The sequence below is a fragment of the Arachis ipaensis genome, chromosome B02 (assembly GCF_000816755.2).
Source record: "Arachis ipaensis cultivar K30076 chromosome B02, Araip1.1, whole genome shotgun sequence".
Taxonomy (NCBI): Eukaryota; Viridiplantae; Streptophyta; class Magnoliopsida; order Fabales; family Fabaceae; genus Arachis; species Arachis ipaensis.
The window spans coordinates 25,640,125-25,654,295 of record NC_029786.2 but is presented as its reverse complement, the minus strand read 5'-3'; the positions used below and the strand labels follow the sequence as shown (position 1 = coordinate 25,654,295).

The following is a 14,171-nucleotide window of genomic DNA, read 5'->3' as shown; positions in this document are numbered from 1 at the left end:
GTAATTTAATAAAAAAAAAAGTATATGGAACCAAAATGTGACCAGCAAAAAGTAAACAAAACCGTTTAATTAAAATCACTTTTTGAATAATATATTGAAAACCGCTCCTGAGATCACGGAGCACAAACTAAAACTATGAAACTCATGAAACTCAAACACATTTTGGCTGATTTTTGGCTGATAAAAACTAAATAATACTTTAATTATATTATTTACTATAAAATTCCAAAATATTATGGTTTGAATAATTTTCTTACAAAAAAGGATGACTTGAAGCTAACGGTGGTTGGCTTGACGCAAACTCTTGGTATAAAAAATAGAATAAAATATTAGTCACACATTTAGATTGTTTTCATATGTCATTTTCTTTATTTTTTTTTTGAAAAATAAAAGAACAACATACTAAAGTGAGCTACTAAAAGAAACATGACAGGAATATCTATGTCTTTAAAAAATTAGATAAATTTATTGTAATATAAAAATAAAATTAATTATTAAGATTTTTGGTACTAATTAACTATTAAAATTGTTTCTCTTTATAATCATATCAATTCAAAATTTGAATTATCTTTTTTTATTTGTATAATTATGCCAACCTAATATTTAATATATACTGAATCATGTATTTCAAAAACTAATTACTTCAATTTAAAAAATCACAAAATCTTAAATAAACGTCAAAAGTGAAAAATATAATCGTTGTGATCAACAACTGATTTACAGATTTATGATCATTAGTTTAGTGTAAATTGAAATAGAATAATTAAACAAATATAAAATAAACATGAAATGTAAATTTATTGTCTCCATAAGAATATCTTAAAAGATAAATTTTAATTTTATTAATATAGTACAGAAAATTAAAATAACAATAATAGCACACTATCACAAAAAATGAGATATGATGCTGTATATATTTAGATTAGGAATTCAATCTTTTCAGACAAAATACATGAATAACGAATCTGATCTTTACAATTTTTTTGAATAAATCAACTGATGTTCTAAATCATTTAATATTTGAAGTGCAAGCGTAAGAATGCAATTAAAGAATACTTTTAAAATTTTGAAGCACAATAAATTCAACCCATATGTTAAATATAATAATTAATAGACAATAAATAATTGAAATCTTTAGCATAAACCTTCCTCCTAAAAGTTTTCATCAGTGGCACCAAAATCAGGATCGACAACCGGTGACTAATTTCTTAGTTCTACAACCTCCTCCAATTCTTTTGTGAAGAGTCATGGTATACACAAAAGAATCAAGATCACTAACAACAACATTTGAAGTGTGAGAATCATAAGGTCAACGCTAAACGAAATTTAATAAAACAAATATAAATCTCAGCAACAACAAACTTACCACACACAAAAATTATTGCCCAACCACATTAATTTATATATTCGTCTATTATCTTAAGCCTTGTATATGACAATCTTATCATAACTTAATGCAACAAACTGTGGGGTCAATTATGGCATGTGTCAAAAAAAAAGTATGGCATTTAAGATGCCTTAAAAGTATGGAGAATTTGATACAATAAAATTTTAATTTACCCTTAAATAATATAGAACTTCCAACACCATTATATTTTTCATTTGAACCGTCATCTTTCAAGCATTTTCACCAAGCAACCAATTATATTCCAACTCTTGTTTTGCAGCATAAAAAAATATCAAGTATCAATTGGCATGCTTAAGATAACAGAAATTACAATTCAAAAGTAAAGTCACTAAGATTCAGTGAGCTCATGGAAGTTCTCTACACATAAATTTATTTATCGTTACCCTTTTAATATTCCTAGACTCTTAGTTGTGGAAAGTTGATTATAAATTGGAGGGTCAAAATCTTATTCTAAATCAACAATAATCCCTCATAAGCTCTCTTAGCTAGAGTTTTATTCTTGGTATTTGTCACAGATTTAATGAGTGATAACTAATAAAATTTCCTAAAAGATGTAGAAAAATATATCAAATAATAATTAATCGTAATTTTAAATTTATTAGATTAGACTAGATTATCACTCCAAAATTAATAGACTAATCAATACTAAGAATAATCCAAACCAAACATATAACTATAGCTCTGCAAAATAAGAATGCAAGACAAATTATTTGACAAAAAGACATAAATAATTAATTGTAAAGAAATTCATTTTCATCTATCAAGTTGTTGAATTATAGTTGTCAACTTGCCATTATGATCATGCATGCCAAATACAAAAAATAAGCAAGTATTGAAACACATGATTGATTTTCTTTTATTTTGAAATGATATAATGTTTAATTCTAAGACATCTAGTTGATCTGTAATGTTTAATGATCAATCTTTTAATCTCAAGTTCAGAAACTTTAAAGAAATCGTCGTACTTGTCCTAGAAATTGTAGTATTTGATTCTTATAATAGAGCGTTTATTTCTCAACAACCAAAGACCACAAAGAAGAATGAAAAAAATGTTTGAATTAATCTTTTCACAACTAAAAGATTTTAAATTTCATGTTCGTTAAAAAAAAAATCGAATGCATATTAAACCTATAAACTTGAGCTATATTTTCAGCAAGCAAAAACAATAGTCAAAGAAAAGGATATAAAACTTCAATCTCAATTGCTTAGTTGTTAGAACAAAATTTTTGGCACTTTCTGACAAACAAACAATCTGCTTTTTTCCAAAGCACAAAACCAATTAACTAAACTCCTTAATTTTCCAAACACTCAGTAAACATACAAAGAAAAAAAAAAACAAAAATTGATTAACAGAATAGAATCATAAAAAAAAGGAAAAATCCACACTGATTAAAAAAAAAAAAAACAAAGAAACCATAGAATACATAATAACGATGATATATAAATTTCATATACTAACATATCACAATTAAAAAAGATGAACAACTTTCAATAGTAACAATAAGAAACAGAAAAAAAAAAAGACAAAAGGTTATCTGAAATTAAAAATGCCATTACCCATTGTATTTCACTACTTCTAAATATAAGTTCCTTGAAAATCTAATAAAGTTAAAAAATGATGCAGGAGATAAAAACCTTTTTTTAACAAATATCACGACTACAAAAAAAAACCACTACTATCTAAATATATTACCAAAACTTAGAGAAATAGCTCAATTAATTGCACCTCACATTATAAAAAATAAATAACTAAATGTAAACTATTTTATTTCAAAAAAGAGAAAAATAAAATATGTATTTATAAAATAAATAATAAAAAATATAAAAATTAAAAAATCAGAGAAACGAAAAAAGAACAAAATAAAAGAGTAACAAAACACATAACGAATTTCTAAAAATAAAAATTGAAGAAACCAACAGCTAAAATTGAACCCTATCAATGCATTAACTTGTTTGTTATAGGATATTTGAGAGAATATTTCTTATAGAAATTAAATAAACTTACAGAGAGAAAATGCACTGCATTGATTCTTATAGATCTAGAATATTTTATTTTTTACCACAAAATATTTTTGAAATTAAATGCATAAAAATATATCACTTGTAAAAAAATTTCAAAGTTTTCCAAAAATTTTTCTTTAAACAACATTCTACTTATTTTTTATACACTTATAAACTTTCACATGTCATAAAAAAATAAATATTATTAAACCACATAAAAGAAAACAAAAACATAATTTATGTAAAAATAAGCAAATAGTAGTATTATTTATCTTCATATTTTCAAAAAGCTTTTTCAAGCCATAAGCTGCTCCACATGGAAGCAGGAGTGAGTAAAAAAGATTTTTTTTTTAAATAGCATCCAAGTAAAACTCAAGTGGTGTACATATATATTTATATATATAATTCACAATAATAGTGCTTATTATACAAATGAAATTCAGTTAGTAAGTTAAAAAACATAATTTTAATTAAAAAGAAAAAAAATAGGCAAAAATCTAAATCTGACTGAATTTTTTTCAGTGAAAAAAATCAGAAAAAAAATGTTCATGATACTTATAAAATCAAGGGTTAAGTATGAATTTGGTCCCCAACGTAGGGGCTGAAAATTTATTTCGTCCCTCGCCTTTTTTTCGCTCCAAAATGGTCCCCAAAGTTTCAGTTTGTTTTAAAATCGTCCTTTTTACCAATTATATTCGCTTCTTCTTCTTCTTCTTCTTCTTCTTCTTCTTCTTCTTCTTCTTCTTCTTCTTCTTCTTCTTCTTCTTCTTCTTCTTCTTACTGATTCTGGGTTCTTGATGATGATGATGATTTTCTGATTCTGAGTAATATTGTTGTTTGATTTTTCTGGATTTTCTGAATTCTGGGTTTTGATGAGGATGACGATGATGATGTTGATTTTCTGATGTTTTGGTTTTTCTGATTTTTTTATGTTGATTTTTCTGGATTTTCTGATGTTTTGGTGTGATGGATGCTGGTGATGGAGTGGCAGTGGATTGGGGGGGTGGTGGTGGTTGTTCTGATTTTGAGTTATGATGATGATGATGATGATGATGATTGTTCTGATTCTGAGTTTTGATAATGGTGGTGGTGGTGGTGGTGGTGGTGGTGGGTGGTGGTGGTTGTGGTGGTGCTGGTGGTTTGCATAATTTTGGGGAAGAAGGGAGAATTTTGGGGAAGAAGGGATAGGGGCATTTTGGTCCGAAGGATGGTTTTCAAACAAACTGAAACTTTGGGGACCATTTTGGAGCAAAAAAAAGGTGAGGGACGAAAAAAATTTTCAGCCCCTACGTTAGGGACCAAAATCATACTTAACCCTAAAATCAACATAGACCTCATATATTAATAACAATTTCCAATATTTACTCCCACAAAAAAAAAAAGAAATAAATCATTCAATAAAAAAATAAAGAAATAATCAAAAGAGTAAGGCCCATAAAAAATAACAAAGAAATAACCCTAAAAATACAAAAGATATCAAATAAAAGTCAACATATTAATCCTCTTTTTTATATGCATAAATTTTGTACAAAATGACTAATTTATGATTTTAAAGTACTGAAAGATAGTTTATTCTTTTTTAGTTTTTAAACTTTAGTAATTTTTTAATTAAAAGAAGGCCTGTAGTTATTAACAACTTTAGATTTTTTCATCACAAAATTTTTAAAATAGAGAGATATTAGTTTTAGTTAAAATTTTTAGGGTACTTATAAGTGAAAACCGGAAATAATTGAACTACAGCCAAAACTAAACCAACCTGTGCCTTTTCAAGGGATCGAAACACTACCACTTCATTTATTCTGTTGAGCAATTTTAGAAGAAAATAATTTCTCAATTCTTCCATTATCATCGATTTTAAGCCACTTTATGATGCTTTCTTGTCATCTTGAATCAAGAAATTTATGGAGTTGTGCCATTCTTTAGAAATGGCACTACACCCTGTATTTGAAGTCATCAACATTAATGCATTTTTAAATAAAACTCGTCGATCCTGTCAGATCCAGTTTCACAAACAATAAATATAAAAATGAGGACAATAGTAGCGTGTTTACTTGGAGAAGATGCAGGAAAGGAAGAAATGGGAGATTCATGTAAAAATGTTTAGTAAATTAAGGTTCACAGTAACATTCACAAACCTGAGAATCAATAAGCTGACGTTCCTATCAACTTGTTCACTGTATGTTGCTCCATTTATTCACTCATGTCTAACCGAATCATGACTGCCTCCTGAAAATATAAACAAACAATTTTAAGTGATGAAGTAGTAACCATAAATCCACAACACAATAGTTGTAGACTAATAAAAAATAACAGTGAAGATGCATAGTTAGTGTGCGAAATCGTGATCATTCCTTCCTTGGTAACGGCGCTAAAAACTCAATACGCACGTTCATGTTCTTAATTCTGTTTCACAACTTCGTACAACTAACCAGCAAGAGCACTGGGTCGTCCAAGTAATAAACCTTACGTGAGTAAGGGTCGATCCTACGGAGATTGTCGGCTTGAAGCAAGCTATGGTCACCTTGTAAATCTCAGTCAGGCGGATTCAACTGATTTTATGAATTGATAAGTAAAAGATAAATAAAATATAAAATAGGATAGTGGTACTTATGTAATTCATTGGTGAGAATTTCAGATGCGTATAGAGATGCTTTCGTCCCTCTGAACCTCTGCTTTCCTGCTGTCTTCATCCAGTCCTTCCTACTCCTTTCCATGGCAAGTTGTATGTTAGGCAACACCGTTGTCAATGGCCACCTGTCCTCTCAGTGAAAATGGTCCAATGCGCTGTCACTGCATGGTTAATCATCTGTCGATTCTCGATCATACTGGAATAGGATTTACTATCCTTTTGCGTCTGTCACTACGCCCAGCACTCGCGAGTTTGAAGCTCGTCACAGTCATTCAATCCCTGAATCCTACTCGGAATACCACAGACAAGGTTTAGACTTTTCGGATTCTCAAGAATGGCCGTTCATGGGTTCTAACTTATACCACGAAGACACTAATAACTCGGACTCGTCCCCTGTATTAGATATCCAAGAGATATCCATTCAATCTAAGGTAGAACGGAAGTGGTTGTCAGGCACGCGTTCATAAGTTGAGAATGATGATGATTGTCACGATCATTACATCCATCATATTGAAGTGCGAATGAATATCTTAGAAGCGGAATAAGTTGAATTGAATAGAAAAATAGTAGTACTTTGCATTAATCTTTGAGGAACAGCAGAGCTCCACACCTTAAGCTATGGTGTGTAGAAACTCTACCGTTGAAAATACATAAGTGATAAATGTTCAGGCATGGCCGAATGGCCAGCCCTCACAAAAGTCTAAGATAGCATAAAACTAATCAAAGATCCCTCAGATGTAAATACAATAGTAAAAAGTCCTATTTATACTAAACTAGTTACTAGGGTTTACAGAAATGAGTAATTGATGCAGAAATCCACTTCCGGGGCCCACTTGGTGTGTGCTTGGGCTGAGCATTGAGTTTTGCATGTGTAGAGGTCTTTCTTGGAGTTGAACGCCAGTTTGTAACCTGTTTCTGGCGTTTAACTCCACTTTGCAACCTGTTTCTGGTGTTTGACTCCAGAATGCAGCATGGAACTGGCGTTCAACGCCAGTTTACGTCATCTATTTTTAATCAAAGTATAAACTATTATATATTGCTGGAAAGCCCTGGATGTCTACTTTCCAACGCAATTGAGAGCGTACCATTTGGAGTTCTGTAGCTCCAGAAAATCCACTTTGAGTGCAAGGAGGTTAGAATCCAACAGCATCTGCAGTCCTTCTTCAACCTCTGAATCTGATTTTTGCTCAAGTCCCTCAATTTCAGCTAGAAAATACCTGAAATCACAGAAAAACACACAAACTCACAGTAAAGTCCAGAAATGTGAATTTTAATTAAAAACTAATAAGAATATACTAAAAATTAACTAAATCATACTAAAAACTATGTAAAAACAATGCCAAAAAGCGTATAAATTATCCGCTCATCAATAGTATAAGGAGAAAATGAAATGAAAAGCTCTCTTGCCATAGATAACATTTTAGATAAAAAAAATTATTCTCATAGAATCAGAAAAAAATAAATAAAGAAATAAAGAAGATAAAAAACAAAATAAAACAACATTAAATAAAAAAGAAAACCCAGCAAAGCAAATGTCCCAATGAAACCAAACTTTTTTAAGTAGCACATAAGAGAGGATTAGAAGTAAATATGTACTTTCACTTATCATAAAAAAATAAATATTATAAAACCACATAAAAAAGAACAAATTTAACATAATTTATATAAAACAATTATCTCACCAGGAAAAATTTCACTTATTATCATAGTATTTGATTTTCATAACACAGTGTTCATTCTTCAGCAACCAAAAAACACAAAAAAGAATGGAAAAAAAGGTTCCAATTAATCTTTTCACAAGTAGAACAAAATTTCAAGCCAAAGCTATTTATGGCTAAAAATCAATAAAATAAAAAGTAATAATACAAACAGAAATCTAAACAAAAAAATACACAAACAGAACAAAATTTCAATCCAAATCTATCTATGTTTTTAAAAAAACCACATGAACATCATACTCAGAATATTCTACAAAATACAAACATCATGAACTTTCGACATGATTTTCTACCTTTCAGGTTGCTTCTTCTAAATATAAAAAATCTTCTATTTAAATTTCTATTTCAGCTCAAAAGAAAAAACAAACTCAAATAAGCTCAATCTGACCCTAGAAAGTAAACTTCTAAATACAAACATCTAAATAAACATTTTCTGTAAGGAAATATATTATTTATGCATATGATAAATCAGCATTTCAGCCTAACAACAAAATTATAGTTTTATGTAATTCAATACATATCCAAAAAAATCCTAAAAAAAAAACAATTGATAAATAAATGTAACCATATACTAACAGATTGCAATTAAAATAACAGTAACTTACAACACATAACTTTAAGTAGAAGAACAAAAATAAAAAAAAAGCAAAAAAGCTAAATTTAACTCTCAATTTTTTCTGTGCAAAAAGGTCAGATAAAGATAAATGCCAAAAATGTTTATAATATCATAATATAAATTTTAAAAAAATTATATATGAGAGAGGTAGATTTATCCAATAAATTATCAAATAAACAAATTAATATGAGAGAAAGAAATTAGTAAAATCAGAGTTGAAGAGTAAGAAATTAGTGAAAAAAATTATGCACAGTGATAGAGGATTATGGTTCTCAAAGTGTGATAGCCGTAGGTGTAAGGCGGTTTGTCAAGAAGGATGCAAGTGGTTTACATACTGCCATAAGATGAAGAGAGAGGATACATGGCAGTTGACCAGCTGTTATAAAAAACACACATGTAGCAAGGCAACCAAAATTAGAATCATGAGTTTTCAATGGCTTAGCAAGACATTTATGAAGAAGATTTGTGATAACCCAAAGGTCAAGTTGAGAACCTTAATAAAGAAAGCTCATAGCAAGTGGAATGTTGACCTCATAAAGACCAAAGCTGCCAGAGTAAAGCCGTTAGCATTGGATGAGATTAATGGTACTTATGGAGAGCAATATAGGAGGATACATGACTATGTTGCCGAGTTACTAAGGTCAAATCTGGGTACCACTGTTTGGATACAAGTTCAGAGACTTCCTGAGTTTCAATTAGAGACACCAATCCCTAGTAAGGACATGAGACCAAGGTTTGAGAGGATCTATATCTGCTTGAATGCTTGCAAAAGAAGCTTCATGGTGTGTAGACCCATTATTGGTCTTGATCAAGGTTCTGAAAATCGGTTCGAATCGGCCGGTCGAACCGATCGAACCATGAACTGACAAGAAAGACGGTTCGGATAGATAGCATAACCGCTAAATTTAAAAACCGGAGTTGAATCATCGAATCGGCCGGGAACCGTCCAATCGAACCGAACCGGGACCCGACCGATTTTTTATTTTTCGCCCAAACGGCGTCGTTTCATTCATTGAAAGTTGAAACCCTAATCAAAGCTACGCACTCTCTCCAAGTCTCAAGTCTCACTCACTCAGTCACTCCTTCTCCTTCCTCTCACCTGCACCTCTCATCTCAATCTCCTCCCTTACTCCCGTATTCTTCTTCTTCAACCTTTAAACTGGAAAGTTTTGCCACCACCGCCGTTCTTCTTCGTTGCCGTTCTTCAACGTCCAACCACCGCTATCGTCCGCACTGCAACAGGCCAATAGCGTCATCACAACGCGTGTTCTACCTCCTTTTTGGCCGAGCTTTCACCGCTGTCTCGCCGAGGTTCTACCACTCTTCAAGCTCTGTTCCCCCACGCTCCAGCCCCTGTCTTTCTGTTCGAGCTGCTTAGCCCTCTATTCCGACCTCTCCTCACGTGTTAAAGCTGCCGTTCAACCACCGTTCTGTTTCTGTTCAACCATCTCTGTTGCATTTCAAAGCTCCAGCTCCCTCTCCCTGTTCTGTTCGAATTTCAGAACATGCTCCAGCCTAAGGTAATTTATTTTCCTTTACTTGTTCTTTCTTGTATTAATTATTCAGTTATTATTTTATTTAATTGTTGTTTTTAATGATTAGTATGTTATTCAAGTTGTTGTTTTCATGTTGGTTTGTTGTATTTTAAAGCTTTAGTTGTTCTTGTTATTTTGATTTTCAGTTCTAATTGATCTTATTAACTTGTTAATTTAATAAATTAATGTTTTAGTGCTGTTCTTAACTTTTAAATTTTAGATTGTTAAGTTGTTATGTTGTTCTTGACCTTTTGATAATTTGTTAATTTTATAAATTGTTCTTGTTATGGTTTGTTGTTCTTGATTTGATAAATTGTTCTTGTTATTAATGTTGATTTGATAAATTATTCATGTTGTTGATCTTAATTTGCTAAATTGTTCATGATGTTGATCTTAATTAATTGTTCTTGTTATTAGAAAGAGAATGGAATTGAGGTATATCAATTTACAGGTAACTATAAATTGAAAAGAGGACACTCACTGGGCAGAGCTCCTTTGTTACTTCATTAAATGTTTTTTTGGGTTTCTGATGCAATACCTGAGATTAAGAATTGAATGGAAGATGAGCAATATTAACTTTCCTTTCGTTTGTTTGTTTGAATATGAATTCAAGATTCTGTAAAACTGACTTTTACTAGGAATCCTACAGCTTGCTCAATATGTTTCAGTTCCTTTCAGGCTGAGCCAACATACTGTGCATGACAGATTCAGGTTACGATATAAATATGGAATAAAAGGAATGGTCTCAAATAGTTGATTGGTGCTCACCTCATCAGTGGCCTCAATACACCATCTCTCTAATTCGCCTAATCCTGCCTTTACATACTCTCTATTGCTGAATGAATGGTGCATGAAATCGTAATTATTCATTCTCTAATACGGCGCCAAAAGCTTGGTACGCACGTTTATAATCTCACTTCTTCTTCACAACTTCACACAACTAACTAGCAAGTGCACTGGGTCATCCAAGTAATAAGCCTTACGTGAGTAAGGGTCGATCCTACGGAGATTGTCGGCTTGAAGCAAGCTATGGTCACCTTGTAAATCTCAGTCAGGCAGATTCAAATGGTTATAGAGTTTTAATAATTTAAAAGATAAATAAACATAAAATAAAGATAGCGATACTTAGGTAATTCATTGGTGAAAATTTCAGATAAGCGTATGGAGGTGCGTTATTCCTTCTGAATCTCTGCTTTCGTACTGCCTTCATTCAATCCTTCATACTCCTTTCTATGGCAAGCTGTATGTTGGGTGTCACCGTTGTCAATGGCTACTTCCCGTCCTCTCAGTGAAAATGGTCCTCTACTGTTTTCCGCATGGCTAATCAGCTGTTGGTTCTTGATCGTGTAGGAATAGGATTTACTATCCTTTTGCGTCTGTCACTACACCCTACAGTCGTGAGTTTGAAGCTCGTCACAGTCATCCCATCCCAGATCCTACTCGGAATACCATAGACAAGGTTTAGACTTTCCGGATCTCAAGAATGCTGCCAATTGATTCTAGCTTATACCACGAAGACTCTGATCTCACGGAATGGAAGGCTCTGTTGTCAGGAGAGGCAACCATGCATCGTGGACCAGGAATCCAAGAGATATACACTCTAGCTTGTTTTCATGTAGAATGGAAGTGGTTGTCAATCACGCGTTCATAAGTGAGAATGGTGATGAGTGTCACATGATCATCACATTCATCATGTTCTTGTGTGCGAATGAATATCTTAGAATAAGGATAAGCATGAATTGAATAGAAGAATAATAGTACTTTGCATTAATACTCGAGGAACAGTAGAGCTCCACACCTTAATCTATGGTGTGTAGAAACTCCACTGTTGAAAATACATAAGTAAAAATAGGGTAGACATGGCCGAGTGGCCAGCCTTCCATGGAGGTATAGAGATCTAAAAATGATCAAAAGATGTAAAATAAATCACTAAAAGTAGTTTTTATACTAAACTAGTAGCTAGGGTTACATAAGATAAGTAAATGATGTAGAAATCCACTTCCGGGCCAACTTGGTGTGTGCTTGGGCTGAGCATTGAGCTTTCGTGTGTAGAGACTCTTTTTGGAGTTAAACGCCAGGTTGTAGCCTGTTTCTGGCATTTAACTCTGGTTTGCAACCTATTTTTGGCGTTTAACTCGAGAATAGGGCAGGGAGTTAGCGTTTGAACGCCAGTTTGCGTCATCAAAACTCATGCAAAGAATGGACTATTATATATTGATGGAAAGCCCTGGATGTCTACATTCCAACGCAATTGAGAGCGCGCCAATTGGATTTCTGTAGCTCCAGAAAATCCACTTCGAGTGCAGGGAGGTCAGGATCCAACAGCATCTGCAGTCCTTCTTCAGCCTCTGAATCAGATTTTTGCTCAAGTCCCTCAATTTCAGCCAGAAATTACCTGAAATCACAGAAAAACACACAAACTCATAGTAAAGTCCAAATATGTGATTTTTATTTAAAAACTAATGAAATTATATTAAAAACTAACTAAATCATACTAAAAACTATGTAAAAACAATGCCAAAAAGCGTATAAATTATCCGCTCATCACAACACCAAACTTAAATTGTTGCTTGTCCCCAAGCAACTGAAAATCAAATAGAATAAAAAGAAGAGAATATACTATAAATTTTAAAATATCAATGAAACTTAGCTCCAATTAGATGAGCGGGACTAGTAGCTTTTTGCCTCTGAACAGTTTTGGCATCTCACCTCATCCTTTGAAGTTCAGAATGATTGGCATCTATAGGAACTCAGAATTTAGATAGTGTTATTGATTCTCCTAGTTCAGTATGTTGATTCTTGAACACAGCTACTTTATGAGTCTTGGCCGTGGCCCTAAGCACTTTGTTTTCTAGTATTACCACCGGATACATAAATGCCACAGACACATAATTGGATGAACCTTTTCAGATTGTGACTTAGCTTTGCTAGAGTCCCCAATTAGAGGTGTCCAGGGTTCTTAAGCATACTCTTTTTGCTTTGGACCACGACTTTAACCACTCAATCTCAAGCTTTTGGCTTGACACCTTCATGCCACAAGCACATGGTTAGGGACAGCTTGGTTTAGCCGCTTAAGCCAGGATTTTATTCCTTTGGGCCCTCCTATCCACTGATGCTCAAAGCCTTGGATCCTTTTTACCCTTGCCTTTTGGTTTAAAGGGTTATTGGCTTTTTCTGCTTGCTTTTTCTTTTTCTTTCTCTTTTTTTTTGCCATTTTTTTCTGCAAGCTTTTTATTCACTGCTTTTTCTTGCTTCAAGAATCAGTTTTATGATTTTTTAGATTATCAAATAACATTTCTCCTTTTCATCATTCTTTCAAGAGCCAACAATTTTAACATTCATAAACTACAAATTCAAAATATATATGCACTGTTCAAGCATTCATTCAGAAAATAAAAAGTATTGCCACCACATCAAAATAATCAAACTAATTTCAAGGATGAAAATTCATGTACTTCTTGTTCTTTTGTAATTAAAACATTTTTCATTTAAGAAAGGTGATAGATTCATAGGACAATCATAGCTTTAAGACATAGACACTTAGATACTAGTGATCATGTAGTAAAGACACAAACATAAATAAAACATAAGGCTCAAAAACCGAAAAACAGAAAAATAAGAACAAGGAGATTAGGGAACGGGTCCACCTTAGTGAGGGTGGCGTCTTCTTCCTCTTGAAGAACCAATGGTGTTCTTGAGCTCCTCTATGTCTCTTCCTTGTCTTTGTTGCTCCTCCCTCAGAGCTCTTTGATCTTCTCTAATCTCATGGAGAATAATGAAGTGCTCTTGGTGTTCTATCTTTAGTTGTCCCATGTTGGAACTTAATTCTCCTAGGGAGGTGTTGATTTGCTCCCAATAGTTTTGTGGAGGGAAGTGCATCCCTTGAGGCATCTCAGGGATTTCATGGTGAGGAATTTCCTCATGCTCTTGTTGAGGTCCATGATCTCTTGTTTGCTCCATCCTTTTCTTAGTGATGGGCTTGTTCTCATCAATAAGGATATCTCCCTCTATGTCAATCCCAGCCAAATTGTAGAGGTGGCAAATGAGGTGAGGAAAGGCTAACCTTGCCAAAGTGGAGGACTTGTCAGCCACTTTGTAGAGTTCTTGAGGGATAATCTCATGAACTTCCACTTCCTCCCCAATCATGTTACTATGGATCATGATGGCCCGATCCACAGTTACTTCGGATCGGTTGCTAGTAGGAATGATAGAGCGTTGGATGAACTCTAACCATCCTCTAGCTACAGGCTTAAGGTCTGGTCTT

The 14,171-nt window shown here is 32.8% G+C and overlaps 1 long non-coding RNA gene across 3 annotated transcripts in view; it reads left to right on the top strand.

Moving 5' to 3' along the window:
- Positions 1 to 10,730, top strand: part of LOC110268788 — a 16,690-nt gene extending 5,960 nt beyond the window's left edge. The window contains exons 3-4 of one of the 3 annotated variants that reach the window (XR_002357256.1): positions 9,784 to 9,892; positions 10,359 to 10,730. This is a non-coding gene — a long non-coding RNA (uncharacterized LOC110268788). Of the gene's footprint in view, positions 1 to 9,783; positions 9,975 to 10,324 lie in introns of those variants that run through there. The other 2 variants (XR_002357257.1, XR_002357255.1) reach the window with 2 other exon arrangements.